Source organism: Gastrolobium bilobum, unplaced genomic scaffold (genome assembly GCF_033153095.1).
Source record: "Gastrolobium bilobum isolate Gb01-03AN ecotype WA unplaced genomic scaffold, APGP_CSIRO_Gbil_v1 utg19442, whole genome shotgun sequence".
Lineage (NCBI taxonomy): Eukaryota > Viridiplantae > Streptophyta > Magnoliopsida > Fabales > Fabaceae > Gastrolobium > Gastrolobium bilobum.
In genome coordinates, this window is record NW_026899713.1 from 59351 (window position 1) to 76178 (window position 16828).

The window sequence follows — 16828 nt, forward strand, 5'->3', positions numbered from 1 at the left end:
GCTCAGTTTGGTGGAGAGGAGAATGAAGATCCTCACAGGTTCATAGACAGATTCCTGATGATCTGTGACTCAACCAAACATCCTCAGGTGTCCAATGATGCAATCCGGTTGAGGTTGTTCCCTTTTGATGTTAAGGGAAAGGCTCTTAATTGGTTGGAAAGGAAGCCTGCACGAAGCATTCCTACATGGGATGATTTTTCTCAAAAGTTCTTTACTGAGTTCTACTCTATAGAGAGATACAATCAGATGGTGAATGACATCACCAATTTCACTCAATCAGAGGGTGAAACTATGTGTGGAGCTTGGAACAGATTCAAGGATTTAATGAGGAGGTGTCCTCATTATAACTTGACTGCTGGCAATCAAGTGAGAATCTTCTTCAACAGTTGTAAACCAGACATTCAGATGGTGTTGAATGGTGCAGCAGGTGGCACTATTAAATCCATGTGAGCAAATGAGACTCTTGAGCTGATTGAAAGAATGGCTGCTAATGAAAATTAAGGTTTTTCATCCAAGCCTAAGAGAGGTATCCTTCCGCTGGAAGGTAATGATATGGTGTTGGCTGAAAATAAATTATTATCTCAGCAAATGGCAAATTTGACCTCAAGGCTTGATAAGATGCAACTTTCTAGTGTTCAAGCTCAAGCCGCAACTGTTGTTTGTGAATATTGTAAGGAAAATCATGAATCTAATGAATGTCCTTCCTTGTTGTCTTCTGATTCTCCTCAACAAGTGCAGGTGAATGACATTTGGTATGATCAAAGATCTTCGCCACAAAATATTCCAAGAAATCAGAATTTTCCTTCTAGAAGTAATAATTTTCAGAGGAGGGTGCTAGGAATTGGTCCTTGATTTCAAGTCTAATAATTATCTGCAGCCTCCACCAATCCAAACCAAGGAGCCTTCTGAATTGGAGAAGTTAGTAGGACAAATGGCTTAACATTCTAGTGCTTTCATGGAGGAGACTAGAGCTAATACGAAGAATACAAATGCCTCTATCAGAAATTTAGAGAATCAAATTGGCCAACTGGCTAAACAATTTGCTGATAGAACTTCAGGTACCTTTCCTAGTAACACAGTTACTAATCCAAAGGAAGATTGTATGGCCATCACAACTAGAAGTGGTAAAGTGGTGGTATCGCCAGAAAAACCAAACAGAATTGTGGGAGATGATGAGAAGATTAATGAAATTGAGGAGCCAGAAAAAGAAGTTGAAATTCCTTCTAAGGTTGTGAAGCCTCTTCAAAAAGATGAAAAAGAAAAGCAACTGATTGTTGCTAAAAAGAAGAGATTTGAGATAAGTCCTGAATATGTGAGAGCCATGGCACCCTATCCTGAAAGATTCAAGCAGGATGCTCAGAAGCAGCAATATGTTAGGTTCCTGGATATTTTCAAAAAGCTTCACATTAATATTCCATTTGCTGAAGCCTTGGCTAATATGCCCAATTATGCCAAGTTTATGAAGGATCTCTTATCAAGAAAACACAAACAGGAATGTCAAACGGTAACACTCACTGAGAAGTGTAGTGCGATAATACAGAAGAAGTTTCCTCCTAAGCGTCATGATCCAGGGAGATTTAATATTCCTATTGCCATTGGTAACACAAATGTTGGCAAAGCTTTGTGTGATCTTGGGGAAAGTATAAATTTGATGCCCCTGTCTGTGTATAAATCTTTGGGGATATCTGAGCTCAAACCTACTATGGTTTCCTTGCAACTTGCTGACAAATCTTTAAGGAAACCCAGTGATATAATTGAAGATGTCCTTGTGAAAGTGGACAAGTTCATCTTCCCAGCAGATTTTGTAGTGTTGGACATGGAAGAGGGAACTGAAAGGCTTCTTTTGCTGGGTAGACCTTTCTTGGCTACTGCCCGGGCCATGATTGATGTTGAAAACGGGAAGCTTGAGTTAAGGATGAATGATGAGACCATTACCATCAACGTCTTTGACTCTATGAAATAATCTTCTGACAAAGGCAATTGTTTTAGTCTTGATGTTTTAGAGGAAGTGGGGAAAGCATAAAAATTTTCTAGTCAAGAGCTTGATGAAGAACTCGAGGCGCGTGATATTGTTCCTTTTAAGGAAGAAAAGAATGTAGCATTCGAGGTTTTTGAAAAGAAAGATGATGACAAAGAAGATGGTGCCCCAAAAGTGGAGTTGAAGGAGCTTCCTGAAACTCTTAAGTATATCTTCTTGAGTGATGAGGAGACTTACCCTGTTATCATTAATAAAGGGTTGTCTTCTGAGTAGGAAAGGAAGTTGACATAAGTGCTGAAAGAACATAAGACTGCCATAGTGTGGTCTATTTCTGATTTAAAAGACATAAATCCTTCTTTCTGTACCCACAAAATTCTCATGGAGGATGATGTCAAACATGTGAGGAAGCCTCAAAGGAGGCGTAATCCTACAATGAAGAAGGTAATGAGAAAGGAAGTGGTGAAATTCTTTGATACTAGTTGGAGGATGTGTGTGGATTACCGGAGGATGAAGGCCGCCAAAAGGAGAATCTGTGAGAAGAGACACCGAGACTCTGTCTTTCAGAGAAAACAATACTTGAAAGAGTTCCTCACATGGTTTCACGGTTGGAATCAAATCTGGGAATGATGGTCTCATGCACCGATGCATCCAGTACCACCAGATCCTCCATTTGCTGAGTCATCCTATGCTGCTGAGGGGGATGACATGGAGGATTGATTAAATCTCCTTGCTGTCAGAAATTTATTGTATATTAGTTTATTTTTCTTTTTAGTACTTTTGCTATTTTATTATGACCATAGGTTGATGTTAGGGTCAATTAGCTGATTTGAGTTGGTATATGTCCCATACACTCTGATGTTTTATTGTGCGCATTATAGTTTATCCTATATGCTGCAGTTTGTTCCATGGTGCAGGTTTTTCATCCATATTTTGGTTTAACTATTGCTGGGACATCAATTCTTTAAATCTGAGAATGATAGGCTTTGGGAAAGCACTCTGGAACTGCAATTCTTTTATCAGGGGAGATATTCTAAACTCTTTTAATTTTTAATTTTAGTTAGTTATTTGGTGTTGCTCTTATTTCTAAAAACAAAAAAAAAATCTGGAAACATATTTCTTAAGCAATTCTCAGGTTTAAATGTGCTTACCTAGTTAATTTGCTTGATTGAATTTTAGGAAATATGTTGTATGACATTTTGGCATGACATTGCATAGGTATAATTGGATTACATGATTGCTTGTTTGCCTGATCTAATGTTGTGATATTCTGATAATGTCTGAGGTTAATTTTCTTGAGTCTATATTGATACCATAGCTGTGATGTTTGAGCTTAAACACTAAATTTTCTTGTTGAGAGACCTCACTGTTGTAACACTCTAGAACTTGATTTGTTTCTCTATAATGCATGCATTGGTTGAGATGATAAAGGAATTTTGTTCTTATTAGTCTGTGGCCAAAATAGCCCACCTGTATGAAATTTTTCCATTGCTAGCCCCTTGAGCCTGAGCTTATTTTATTGATAAATTACATGTGGCCTGATTGATGGCTTAGCTTATATCCATGTGACTTACCTTGTTTGAGATTGAATTACTGATGTGTTGAAAATAAAATAAAGAAATTGAGGTAAGCTCCACAAAAGTTAAGTGATTAGGGGATGTAGATTTTATCTGTACTCTTATAAAAAAAATGAAAAAGAAGAGAAAAAGGAAAAATGAAAGAGGAAGAAAAAAGATGATTGTGTATAAAAGGTGGCTGACAGGAATTAATTCCCAAAATTCTGTGGGAATGTTAGTGGAGCAAAACCATTGAGTTGATGTCCTAAAGTGAAAGAGTATCAGTTTTTCAAACTCATTGTTGTTTGAGCTACTATCCATATATTCCTACCCTTTAACTTGGCCAAGTTACAACCTGTGAAGTCCTTTTGATCAACTGGTGCATGTGTTTGATTCTTCATTTTTAAGAATTTTTGAGAATATGATCAAGCCTATGATAGTGTTATAGCTGTGATTGATTGAGTGCTCATGATACCCTTAAACACTGAGTGTTGAGTGGAAGTTATTTATCTGTGTGAGGGGTAATCAATGTAGACTTGTATCTTTAGAAAGTTGATGACATTGTTGGAAATTTATGATATTGGGTTAGTCATGCACAACATATTGTGTCTGAGAGTGTTTATGTATTGTCATACTAGATGAATTGATTGTTTTCTGGATTGAGTCTTGTACATTGCTGGGGACAACAACGTTTAAATCTGAGAATGATTTGATGTGCCTCTGGCAGATGTAGTTTTCTAAGCTGAAATTGATAAGGATTAAGTCATAAAAGAGCAGTTTATATACATATTTGCTTACTATATTGACTTTTCCATATCAATGATATTTCTTACCTATTGGTTGTGTTTATATAGGTAGAAGAAGTAGAAAATATGAAAGTGTAAAAAGCTTGGTGGCGCGAATCCACAACAGTGGAAGTTCCATGCTGCATCAACCTTGCACAAGCCAAATTCCAGAGAAGTGGCGCAACTTAGCGCCACACTGGCGCAAGTTAGTGCCACCGTGCAGGGCCAAATTCCAGAGACTTGGCGCGGTCTAGCGTCACAGTGGCGCGGATCCGCGCCAGTTTGCGAGAAAATAACTCCGTGTTTAAAAAGGGCAAACTTGGAAGAAAGAAAGATGACATATAAAAAGGAGGCTTTACATAGAATTGTGTATGGGAATTTCTGCAGAAACAGACGTCATGCTCAGAAGGAAAGTCCTGTGCAGATTCTGTTCATCTTGTTCTTTCATTTATCCAATTTCCAGTTTATGTTGAATATTGATATTTTAGCCATGACAATGGTTGGCTAGTTCTTTTCAATGTAGTTAGGGTCACAAACCCCATGTGAACCCTTGTTACAACGGATTGGTTTATAATTACTCTTTTATATATTTATATTTATCTCTACTCTGTGCGTAATTTCTGTCTTCTTTGTTAGAACTGATCAATCTAATAGTTGATGATAGTTTGAGGGTTAGAACCCTAGATAGGAATATTGGGGTTTTGATCTTGAAAGGGGGTAGGATAACAATTTATATGCGTGCTAGCAATTAGACGTATATTTGATTGCAGATGCTTAAATTATCGGGTTCATTGCTTAATGCCATGAGGAACATTGCAAGGAATTGGGGTTAAAGGGTTAATTTTGTAAGGAATTGAGGGTTAACTACTGAATATTTTTAGATAATAATTTATCAGAGTAATTATATAAATGAGTATTGTAAATTAATCTAGAGTAAGAAGTGGGGATTGTAACATCCCCGTCTCGAGCCGGTTCAATTAACATGCATATGATACAAACAGAAACAACGGAAGACTTAACTTACGAAAATACGGGGTAACTTTTTCTTTTACTAGTTTAATTCTTATTCGGCGAAAATGAAAATCGGACAGAGTAACCTCTGTAAATCGAACAGAGTAACCTCTGTAAATCGGACAACTGGAGATTTTCCAATCCCACTCTCAAGAGTTCCTGATAGACAATTTATACAGCATATTAATTCAGAAGTACCAGACATCCAAATATGGTCATATGCCCATCCATGGGCGTATACATAGTTTGGCTCCGTGCCACTAAATCTAACAGCATGCAATCCAATATGTAAACATAAACTGAATACTACATAATCATATAACGTGCCTGAATACCCAAATGTACATGCATCAAAATGACAGACATGTAGAAAACATATACATGCCATATTCAAAATGAAGGATCCAACATCATGATCCACAAAATACTGAAATACTAAATGATAGCACTGTACTCCAAAATAGAAGTAGCCTACAACTACTCAAAATCCAATCTGTCGAAATGCCTTAACCGCGAGTCGCGTCCCTGCCTAGTGAGGGCTCACCGGGGATCTGAGAACCTGAAATGATGTCCCCAAAGAGGGGTGAGATAACAAATCTCAATAAGCTTCAGGTTTATAGAGAATTCTCCATACCCCTGGGTTCACTCCTGCATGAAAGTCAGATACAGAGTATACAAACGCATATATAACAGATATCATAACAGAACAAAACATATATCCATATCATATCAGGGGCGTGTGCCGTCATTCCCAAGGGAGGACCCCAAGCAGAAATCAACGCACGTGTTCCCAAGGGAGGAACCCAAGCGGAATCAGAACATATCAGAGGTGTACATCATCAATCTCAGGGAAACCCCCAAGAAGACATCAGTGTACCATACATCAATACAGAAATCGTATCAGAGCAAGTCATATCATGTTATCAAATAACTCTATATGAATACATCTATACAAAGTATCAAAACAACAGTCATACAATTCAACCATAGTTCACTAACCATGGTGGAGCACTCAAGCAGGAAAAGACTCCTTAAACATAGAGCTTACCTCTTGAAGCTTTTTCAATCTGCTTACTTGTGGCACAAGTTACTTATATATCTTCAAGAAGATTCCGATCCTTTTAAGTCCCTAGGTACACCTAGAGAAAGAATCCAGAAATACAAATCAATAAAATGCTATCATGCTTAGACTTCACATAAGGTATACATTTTATCTCTTATTTTCGTTTCTTTACGTTTTTGCCAATCCTGTGCCAGTACACAAGTCAAGACCACTACTTTATCTTTTCCTTTAATTTACCATTTCATGATCGTTATTGTTCCCTACATTAACTAAGTATCCACTTGAGAATTTTCAACATAATTAATGCAATTATTCTTCTTAAGGCCGTGGACATACCCTTAGGGGATCAAGATATTTTTCAACAATTTTTCAAGCCATCTCACTTCTTAACTCATCACTTTCATACATTGAACAACCACACATTTTATTAAAATAAAATGTAACAAAATGTATTCCCAAAACTCCTCTATAGGTCAAAAATCTACAAGGGAACTTCCAAGGATTCTTTTCTTTTTCAATTCATTTTCTTCACTTAACTTGTAACTTGCACCTACATATGCATGTATCCACAAGGTTCCAATTTAATTTTTTTGGAACATCAAGTCCCTCCAAAGCCCATCATGGCCGAAAAGGGTGTACAACACCATAGGATTTTTCCCACTTTAGCATTCCCACTAATTCATCAAATTTACACTTACTCCAACACAATAGACCCTCTCAATACATCAAATAAAATTTTGCACAATGAACCCTATTTAGCCCATCATGGCCGAAACCTAGGGAGGGAGGTGCAATGGGGCTTTTCAATTTTTTTATCACATGGTGATGCTTATTTTACACTATGACTTCCTAAACAACAACAAACTATCATCAATTTCAAATTCTAACATCAATTATTTCCCACCAAAACATACTTATAATTTTTAAAACATAAATCACAAGAATAAAACCATAGGATTAGAGATTTCTTACCTATAGTTGCTATTCCAAGGTTCCATGAACAAAACCTAAGCTTTGCTCACTCAAAAGCCCCACTTTTCTACAAGGGTGAATAGTGTCACGAATTGGGGGTGATGAATATCTCCCTCCACAAACGAAATCAGCCCAAATGGAGGGGTGGAATGGCTTCCTTGGGTGATTTCCTATGAGTTTTGTGTAATGGATCAAAGGATTTGGATGAGTATTTAGGGAGAAATCAAAGGAAAATCAAACAAAAAATCCTAGCCCCTTCCATTGTTGAAAGCTCGGCCAAGAGGAGAGAGAAGAGAGGATTTGTTGTGTGAATAGTGATTCACTTAAGTGACTAGACTATATAGACACATGTGACTTTTTAACGGATGTTTTTCTTTTGCGTATTTTCACTTAAACTGACCCGGAACTAACTTAAAGCTACAGACATATTTTTACTTTTATGAACTCATTTACATTATTTTTTATTTCCTAAGGAATCATATTCGTAATTCACAGTATGGTTTCTGCACCGTTTTTGACGAAATGCACTGTGAATCACTAACTGTACTTCGTTTACTTACGAAACTTAAAACTTATGAACTTATCATTCTTGGGCCTATTATGACTTGTATGGCATATATTGGACTTTCTTATTCTTATTTCATCAATTATTTGTTTCTGGACTCTACCGGTTGCTTAAACAGCAGTACAAAATACCCGGTAGAAAACACTATTCACGAGATTTTCACGGAAGGTGCCAAACTATACAATTTTTTGTTCTGAATTCATATTTGGCGTCAGAATTATCAAATTATGTCTCTAAAATCATTTTACTCATTTTAGCTCTACCGGTTAATTCACAAGAATGCAGATCATCCGGCAGAACGCACTGTTCATAACCTAGTCATGATTACAGTCAAAATACTCGAAATCACACTTTGAATTTAATTATGGCATTTAAATCCTTAAATTAAATCTCTAATTAGGATTTATCAGTATGGTCATTATAGGGATCATTTGGTGAGTGCATTCTAGCTACAATGCTTTCTCATACTTTTACAAATCAATCCTTATTTTTATTTTTCATCACAAAAATTACAAAAATACGCTCTTGTGTTTATTTATTATTTCTAATCAAATCAACAATATTTGTCACACCTATTTGAATTCCTTCCATCTAAAAGGAACGATTATTTGATATTCGATCATAATCCCTGTGGAGACGATACTTTTCTTATCACTGTATTACTTGTGCGATCGGTACACTTGCCGTGTAGTATCACAGGTCAACCCGCCAACCCGCCAAAACAGGGCGGGTTGGGTTATACTTTTCAACCCACCTCAACCCGCCCCGCTTAGTTATGGGTCAAAATAGGTTGGTGGTGGGTCGGGGCGGGTTGACCTGCGGGTTAGTTTTTCCTTTCTTTTTTTACTAATAGGTAGTCTTTTATTTCTCACTAAATTTTTGTGATATGATTTTTTTTTTATCTTAGTACTCCCCTAGAAAAAATAAAAAATAAAAACTGTATTTATTTCAAAGGTTATCCATATATTGAGGAAAAAATAAGTTCCTAAAACATATTTGACTGAATATTAGTATACATTTAGGTTTGAGATTGAAAAAAAACCAAAAGAATTGTGAAATGAAAATAATAAATATTATAAAATTAATAAAATATAATTTAATTTAAATTTTAAATTATTTTTTATTTTTTAGGCGGGTTGACTCGCCAACCCACCATAAAACGGGGTGGGTTAGAATTTTTAACCCATATTAAAATACGGGGTGGGGCGGGCCAACCCGATTTTGGCGGATTGGCAGCGAGTCGGGGTGGGTCGACCCATTTTGCCACCTCTGCTTTCCATCTCTGACCAAAGAACCTTTCTATCAATCCTACGGGGGCTGTCATAGACAAAAGAAACCAAATAACTTCTCTTTGCTTTAAAATGATGAATTCTGGTATAAACAACTTAATGATGTGAACGAATAATGTCCACATTAACATCCCTATCATCGCACAAAATCCAAATTTCCCCTGAAAATCATATTGCTTCTTGCCTATAAAACATCGGATGCCCAAACTTCTTAATGATAGCACCACCATGCTCACCTTTAAACTTTGTCTCACAAAAAAGCCATAACTTAATTTAAATCTATGTTTCATATCTCTAATCAAGGTTGCCAATTCTTTTTTTCCTATACCTCTGTAATTCCAAGAGCACAGATTCATAAAAACCAATATAAAAGAAAAGAAATGCAACCACTAAGGTTTACTCTTTATAGGGTAGTATGGGTACGGACTCCCCCTAAGGATGAGAGTGCCTGTTCAAAAAAGCTTTCCTCTTGGGCATACATGACAGTCTTTAGTAATTTCAAGACATCCACATTATCTCTTTTTTGACGTACTTGCTTATGTGTCTTTTGAATAGAGCCCCTATCCTGAAAAACTCCAACCTTAACTTTTTTCTTTTTGTTTATTCTATGTGGGTTGGAAAATGAATATCCTAAGAGATCAGACTGCTATGCATGTATAACTCCCTGTTAAAAACTTTAAACAATGCTTTTCAGTTGTATCAAGAATTCAGATCATAACTTGAATATTCCTCACTAGATAAAAATATACTCTCATCACTCTAGTGTTTGAGTGGTTCACACTCAATCCATCAGTGTAGCAGTAATTTCATAAGCTTGAACATATTCTCAAGTTCCTAAGATTGAGGAACCCATTTGTCATGCATAGACTAATCAAAAGGTCTTTGATAGGTTATAACTTGGCCTGATTTGGGGGTAAGAATCTTTTGGACAGAGGCTGATTAAGTTGAGAGACTGAAACACTGAGATCTTGACAATACTTTCTTCTCAGTCTTTAATTCTGCCATTTTTCATAAATTCAGGATTCTTTTTCCCTTTTCCACTAACTTTTCCTTTCTTTCCTCTTTTGAGTTGCATTTTGCATTTTTCAGACCATTCTTCTTTTCCATTTACTTAACTTTTTCTTCTGAGAAGTACCTTGATTCTTTTTCTTTGGATCAACATTTCAATCTCTCTCAAGGTGTGTCAATGGAACATGGTTAAGTAACTTTCATAAGGTTTTTGAACAAATTGGTCTCAGGCTAAAAAGGGCTAACAATGAAACGTCTTTCTAGGTAGGCTGTTTGGCACTAAGTTAACAGAATAAAAATGTCTTTATCATGTCAGTAATGCATGCAAGCCAGAGAAACAGTTCAAGTTCTAGAAAACTACTACAGTGAAGCCTCTCTGAAATACATATTTCTGTTTAGGCTCAATCCTCACAGTTATAATTCAAGCTAGAATCTAATTTCAAGATTTCACATCAAGCACTATCCAACAATTATTCACCAAGAAAGTTATAAAAACGAGCAATCATCACTCTCAGATTATTAAAAAATTACTGCTCCACATATATCATGCTTCTTATGATTCAATCTATTAAATCACTGAGTAAGCATAGTAAAATCTAGGAACGCTTGTTCAGAAATTCACTAAAAAAAATTAAATTTAAAACAAAAAAATAAAAAAAAACTGAAAGGTTAAGATGTCTCCCCTTTTAACAGAAAAATTTTCTGTTAGACGTCTCTGTTGTGCAATTCCGCAGTTAGCAATTAACGCATATAGTATGCGCTCAATTCCCAAATTTAGAACGTTGATGTCCTCAGCCACAAACTAAACTAATTGAGTGAAGCTAAATCTGCACAGTTGGAACGCTCCAACACTTGTTAAACATCAAACAGAGTAAACTTGAGTCATAAGAAGATCCATCCTATGTCCTTAGTTAATTTTTTTTTAAAATATAAAAATAAACTCTACATTGGGTTGCCTCCCAATGAGCGCTTGTTTAACGTCACGAGCCTGACAGTTACCTCTTTCAAGTGTTGTTTTCTTTTAGAGACAGGTCTCGGTGTCTCTTCTCACAGGTCTTCCTTTTGGTGGCATTCAACCTCCGGTAATCTATACACATCCTCCAACCAGTAATAATTCTGGTCAGAATTAGTTCAAATTTTTTGTTGTGGACCGCAGTGATGCCTCCCTTCTTTGGAACAGTCTTCACTGGACTTACCCAACCAGTATCTGAAATCGGGTAAATCATACCAGCATCAAGAAGTTTCACCACTTCATTTCTCACCACCTCCTTCATTGTAGGATTAAGTCTGATTTGGGGTTGCCTCACAGGTTTAACATCATCCTCCATGAGAATTTTGTGAGTACAAAAAGAAGGATCTATGCCCTTCAAATCAGGAATGGACCATGCTATGGCAGTCTTGTGTTCCTTCAAAACTTCTATCAACTTACTTTCCTGCTCAGAAGACAACCCTTTATTAATGCTAACAGGGTAAGTCTCCTCATCACCCAAGAAGATGTATTTAAGAGTTTCAGGCAGCTCCTTTAACTCTACTTTTGGGGCACCATCTTCTTTGTCAGAATCCTTCTTCTCGAGAATCTCAAACACAACACCTTTTTCCTCTTCAAAAGGAACAATATCCCTCGGCTCAAGTTATTCATCAAGCTCCTGACTAGAAGATTTCTCTTCTTTCACCACTTCTTCTAAAACATCCAGTCTGAAACAATCACCTTTGTCAGAAGATTGTCTCATAGAGTCAAAGACATTAATGGTGATGGTCTCATCATTCATCATTAACTCGAGCTTCCCTTGTTCAACATCAATCATAGCCCGAGCAGTAGCCAAGAAAGGTCTACCCAACAAAAGAGGCATTTCAGTTTTCTCTTCCATGTCCAACACCACAAAATCAGCTGGAAAAATGAACTTGTCCACTTTCACAAGGACATCTTCAATTATACCATTGGGTTTCCTCAAAGATCTGTCAGCAAGTTGCAAAGAAATCATAGTAGGCTTGAGCTCAGAGGTTCCCAAAGATTTATACACAGACAAGGGCATCAAATTTATACTTGCCCCAAGATCACACAAAGCTTTGCCAACATTTGTGTTACCAATGAAAATAGGAATATTAAAACTCCCTGGATCACGACGCTTAAGAGGAAACTTTTTCTGTATAATAGCACTGCACTCTTCAATAAGTGCAACAATTTGACATTCTTGCAGCTTATGTTTCCTAGACAACAGATCCTTCATGAACTTGGCATAATTTGGCATGCTAGCTAAGGCTTCAACAAAAGGGATATTTATATGCAACTTTTTGAAAATATCAAGAAACCTTCCATACTGTTGCTTCTGAGCATCTTGCTTGAATCTTTCAGGATAAGGTGCCATAGCTCTCACATATCCAGGACTCATCTCAAATTTCTTCTTTCCAACAACAATCGGTTGCTCTTCTTCTTCACCTTTCTGAATAGACTTCACAACCTTAGAAGGAATTTTCACTTCTTTTTCTAGTTCCGCAACCTCATTAAGCTTCTCATCATTTCCCACATTTATGCTTGGCTTTTTTGGAGATACCACCACTTTACCACTTCTAGTTGTGATGGCCATACAATCTTCTTTCGGATTAGCAACTGTGTTACTAGGAAAGGTACCTGGAGTTCTATCGATAATTTGCTTAGCTAGTTGGCCAATTTGAACCTCCAGGTTCCTGATAGAAGCATCCTGATTCTTGTTGTGTGCTCTAGCCTCATTGATAAAAGCATTTGTTGTTAGAATGTGGTCATTTGTTGTCTTGGAAAGTTGTACAATAACTTTCTCCAGCTCAGAAGGCTCATTTTGAGGAATAGGAGGAGGTTGCAAATAGTTGTTAGAACCGTAGTCGAGACCGCTTCCTTGACCTCTCCTCTGAACATTGCTCCCACAAGCAAAGTTCTGGTTTCTTTGAAAATTTTGTTGGGGCTTCTGTTCATATCAAACCCCATTCACTCGCACCTGCTGTGGATTAGCACCCATCAGAGTAGGGCACTCATTAGACTCGTGAGCTTCCTTACAATATTCACAAACCACAAGAGTCAATTGAACCTTGGACACTTGCAGTTTCTCAAACTTTTCATTCAAGCTGTCAAACTTTTTGGACAAAAGCTTTTGTTCAGCAAGCATAGCATCATTGCTTTCCAGCTTTATCACTCCTTTTTATTTGAGCTGGTATGCTTCATTCTCATTTCTGGCCAACTTCTTTATCAAGTCGATAGCTTGCTCAGATGTACTCTGCTGAATAGAACCACCAGCTGCACTATTAATCACCAACCTTGTTTCAGGAGATATGCCATTAAAGAAGATGGCCACTTTTCTATCATCATCTCCTTCATAGTGCGGACACTTTGATAAGTTCCTGGAATTTATTCCAGGTCGCACATAATGATTCTCCTTCAAGCTGGCGAAAATTTGTGATCTCATTCACCAGTTGATTGTATTTCTCTATGGAAAAGAACTCGGCGAAGAACTTTGTTGACAAGTCCTCCCAAGTCATGATACTATTGGTTGGCTTCCTTTCTATCCATCTGAGAGCCTTTCCCTTAACAGCAAAAGGGAATAATCGGAGCCTGATAACATCAGCAGACACTCCATTGTGCTTTGTGGTGTCACAGATCATCAGAAAGTGATCTATGAACTCATGTGGGTTGTTGGGTGGTTTGCTGATGGTGGAAAAATATAAGTTCTGATAGGGGACGTTCCTCTGTTCTTGCAGAACACAGATTCGTCCCTTAGTTCCAACCCAAGTGCGCAAGTGCACGCATCAAGTAATAAAGGGAGTATTAATGCCCAAATTATCGTTCCCACGAGGATAGAGTGCTAATTATTGTTTTATCACTGTTTATAAAGAATGAAAATGAGAAGAAAAGTTAGTAAATGAACTGTTTGGTCTACCCAGAATGATGGGAACGTCAACGTCAGCTTCATAATCCAGAATGATGAAGTCAGTGGGTAAGATAAATTTGTCTACTTTGACTAGCAGATCTTCAATCTTCCCTTCTGGCTTGTCGATGGATCTGTCTGCCATTTGCAAAGTCACCGTGGTGGGTTTAGCTGGTCCAGTGGATAATTGTTTGAAGACAGATAGGGGCATGAGATGGATGCTGGCCCCTAAATCACACAAGGCTTTCCCTTGGTACGTGTCTCCTATAATGCAAGGAATGGTGAAGCTTCCTGGGTCTTGAAGCTTAGGTGGGAGTCTGCCTAAGTACTGGCAACTCTCTTGTGTCATTTTTACAGTCTCATATTCCGTTATTCCTCTTTTTTTTAGAGGACATCTTTCTTGAATTTTATGTACCTGGGCATCTGTTCTAGTGCGTCGACCAGAGGAATGTTGATGTGAAGTTGTTTTAAAATGTCCAGGAACTTTCCAAAGTGCTTATCCTCCTGTTGCTTTTTTGTTCTTTGAGGGAACAAAATTTTTGTTGATATTTGCCTGCTTTGAGTTGGACTGATTGGTTGGCTGTTGGCTTCCTTTACAGGGTCTGGGTTCTGTTCATCTGTGACTGGTGATTGTTGCTGTGCTTTTGGGGCTACTTCAGATGCTTCAGTCTGTTCATTTTCCTTTGGTTGAACTGTGGGCTGTGTTATGGCTTTCCCACTTCTTAAGGTGACAGCTTTGATTTGCTCTGAAGGGGAGATATGTGCTACTTTTGGCGAGGTTGTTGAAAGAACGTCAGTATTCCCTGCTAGTGATCCTTGTGTTCTAGTTTGAAGGTTGGCAGCAATCTGCCCCAGATGGGACTCAATGTTCCTGACCACTGCATCATTCCTGGTGACATATTCGTTGACATAATTTTCGAGGGTGTTGATGCGTTGGTCATCTCTGTGGAACGGAACATAGTTGTTTCTTCTTTGTTCAAACGATCCACTGCTGCTACCTTGCTGATACTGCTGCTGATTGTTGTTGAATGGTCTCTGGTTAATGGGTGGCCTCCATTGGGTGTTGTGGTTCTGATCCTTAATGATAGTTCCTCCAGGGCTTGAATGTGTATTTTGTCCTGCTTGTTGATTGTCTCTGGTGAAGTTCCTATTGCCAAAATTTTCTGTATAACACACTAATGCAGTGGATGGGCAGTCTGTTGAGTCATGAAGGTCACCACAGGCAGAGCATGGTTCTGTTTCAGTTGCTGTGAGTTGTAAGACTTCCATCCTTGGTGCTGCTTGGTCAGCTCTCAGGTTCTTCACTTCATTCATGAGTGATGCCAGCTAGGCTTCCATGGCTGTTTGTTTATCCAATTCTAGCATGCTTGGCTTCCTCGCTGGGCTTACTCTGTCTATTGGCCATTAGAGACATCTTTTAGCAGTCCCTTTTACGATTTCGTATCTTGATTCAAGTGTTATTGTAAAGAAATATCCTCCTGTAGCAAAATCTAGGTGAGATTGAGAAGTATGGTCAAGTCCCTTATAGAAATATTGTAACACTCCCCAACTCTCTACCCCATGGTTTGAACATTTTCTTATGATGTCCTTGTATCTCTCCCATGCTTCATAGAGGTTTTCTCCATAAAACATTATGAAGTTAGAGATTTCAGCTCTAACATCAGCTTGTCGAGACATTGGGAGAAACCTCTCTATGAACTTGTTAGAGAGTTCTTCCCATGTGTGGATTGATCCAGGGGTGAGAGTTTTCATCCATGTTTTAGCTTTTAAGCCCAAGGAGTGAGGGAACAACCTCATTCTCATGCTCTCCTCTGTTACACCCTCAGCTTTAGAATTATCACAAATATCTTGGAATGTTGTGAGGTGTGTGTAAGGATCTTTTGCAGGGAGTCCATTGAAGACCTCTGCTTCCCTAATCATGTGGAACATGATAGGTTTTAGTTCAAAATTTGGTGCTACAGGGGGAAGGATTACTCCCCTATCTGGTTTGTTCCTGAAAGGAGCAACCATAGTTCTGAAGTTCTGTTCAGGGGGAAACTCTTCATTATTATTATTGTGATCAACCATGTTTTCAAAAAATTATTCCCTGAGGTTCCTTCTTCTCCTATGGAGTGTACGTTCTGGCTCAGGATCAAAGAGAAACTCAGGTACTTCAATGGAGTGGTCAGAGTCTGTTTCAAACTCTTCACTCATAAACCAATAGCACAGGGTATATATATGCACAACAGATTCAGTGATAAAGAGAAAAAAATATAAAAGTAAAGTCAGATATACAGTATATGTGTTAGAAAACAATGATAAGAACAATAATTAGTGTTTATATCCCCGGCAACGGCGCCAAAAACTTGTTGGGTGGTTTGCTGATGGTGGAAAAATATAAGTTCTGATAGGGGAAGTTCCTCTGTTCTTGCAGAACACAGATTCGTCCCTTAGTTCCAACCCAAGTTCGCAAGTGCATGCATCAAGTAATAAAGGGAGTATTAATGCCCAAATTATCGTTTCCACGAGGATAGAGTGCTAACTATTGTTTTATCACTGTTTATAAAGAATGAAAATGAGAAGAAAAGTTAGTAAATGAACTGTCTGGTCAAACGGTCCCTACTGTCTTGACAATGTTCCTCAGGAACTGTAGGTTCAACCTGATGGCAAACAGTTGCTCGTGCGTTATGTATGTGATCCTTCCTGTTTAAAGGGGCTGTTTTCTCTGCTCA

At 37.9% G+C, this 16828-nt stretch overlaps 2 non-coding genes across 2 annotated transcripts; one reads left to right on the forward strand and one right to left on the reverse strand.

Annotated features, from left to right (window-relative positions):
- Positions 1-244: 244 nt before the first annotated feature.
- Positions 245-350, reverse strand: LOC133292891 (small nucleolar RNA R71). Its single transcript, XR_009748986.1, has one exon. It is a non-coding gene; the product is annotated as a small nucleolar RNA R71 (small nucleolar RNA).
- A 15322-nt stretch (positions 351-15672) lies between these two features.
- Positions 15673-15779, forward strand: LOC133292889 (small nucleolar RNA R71). The gene has a single exon (XR_009748985.1). It is a non-coding gene; the product is annotated as a small nucleolar RNA R71 (small nucleolar RNA).
- The last annotated feature ends 1049 nt before the right edge of the window (positions 15780-16828 follow it).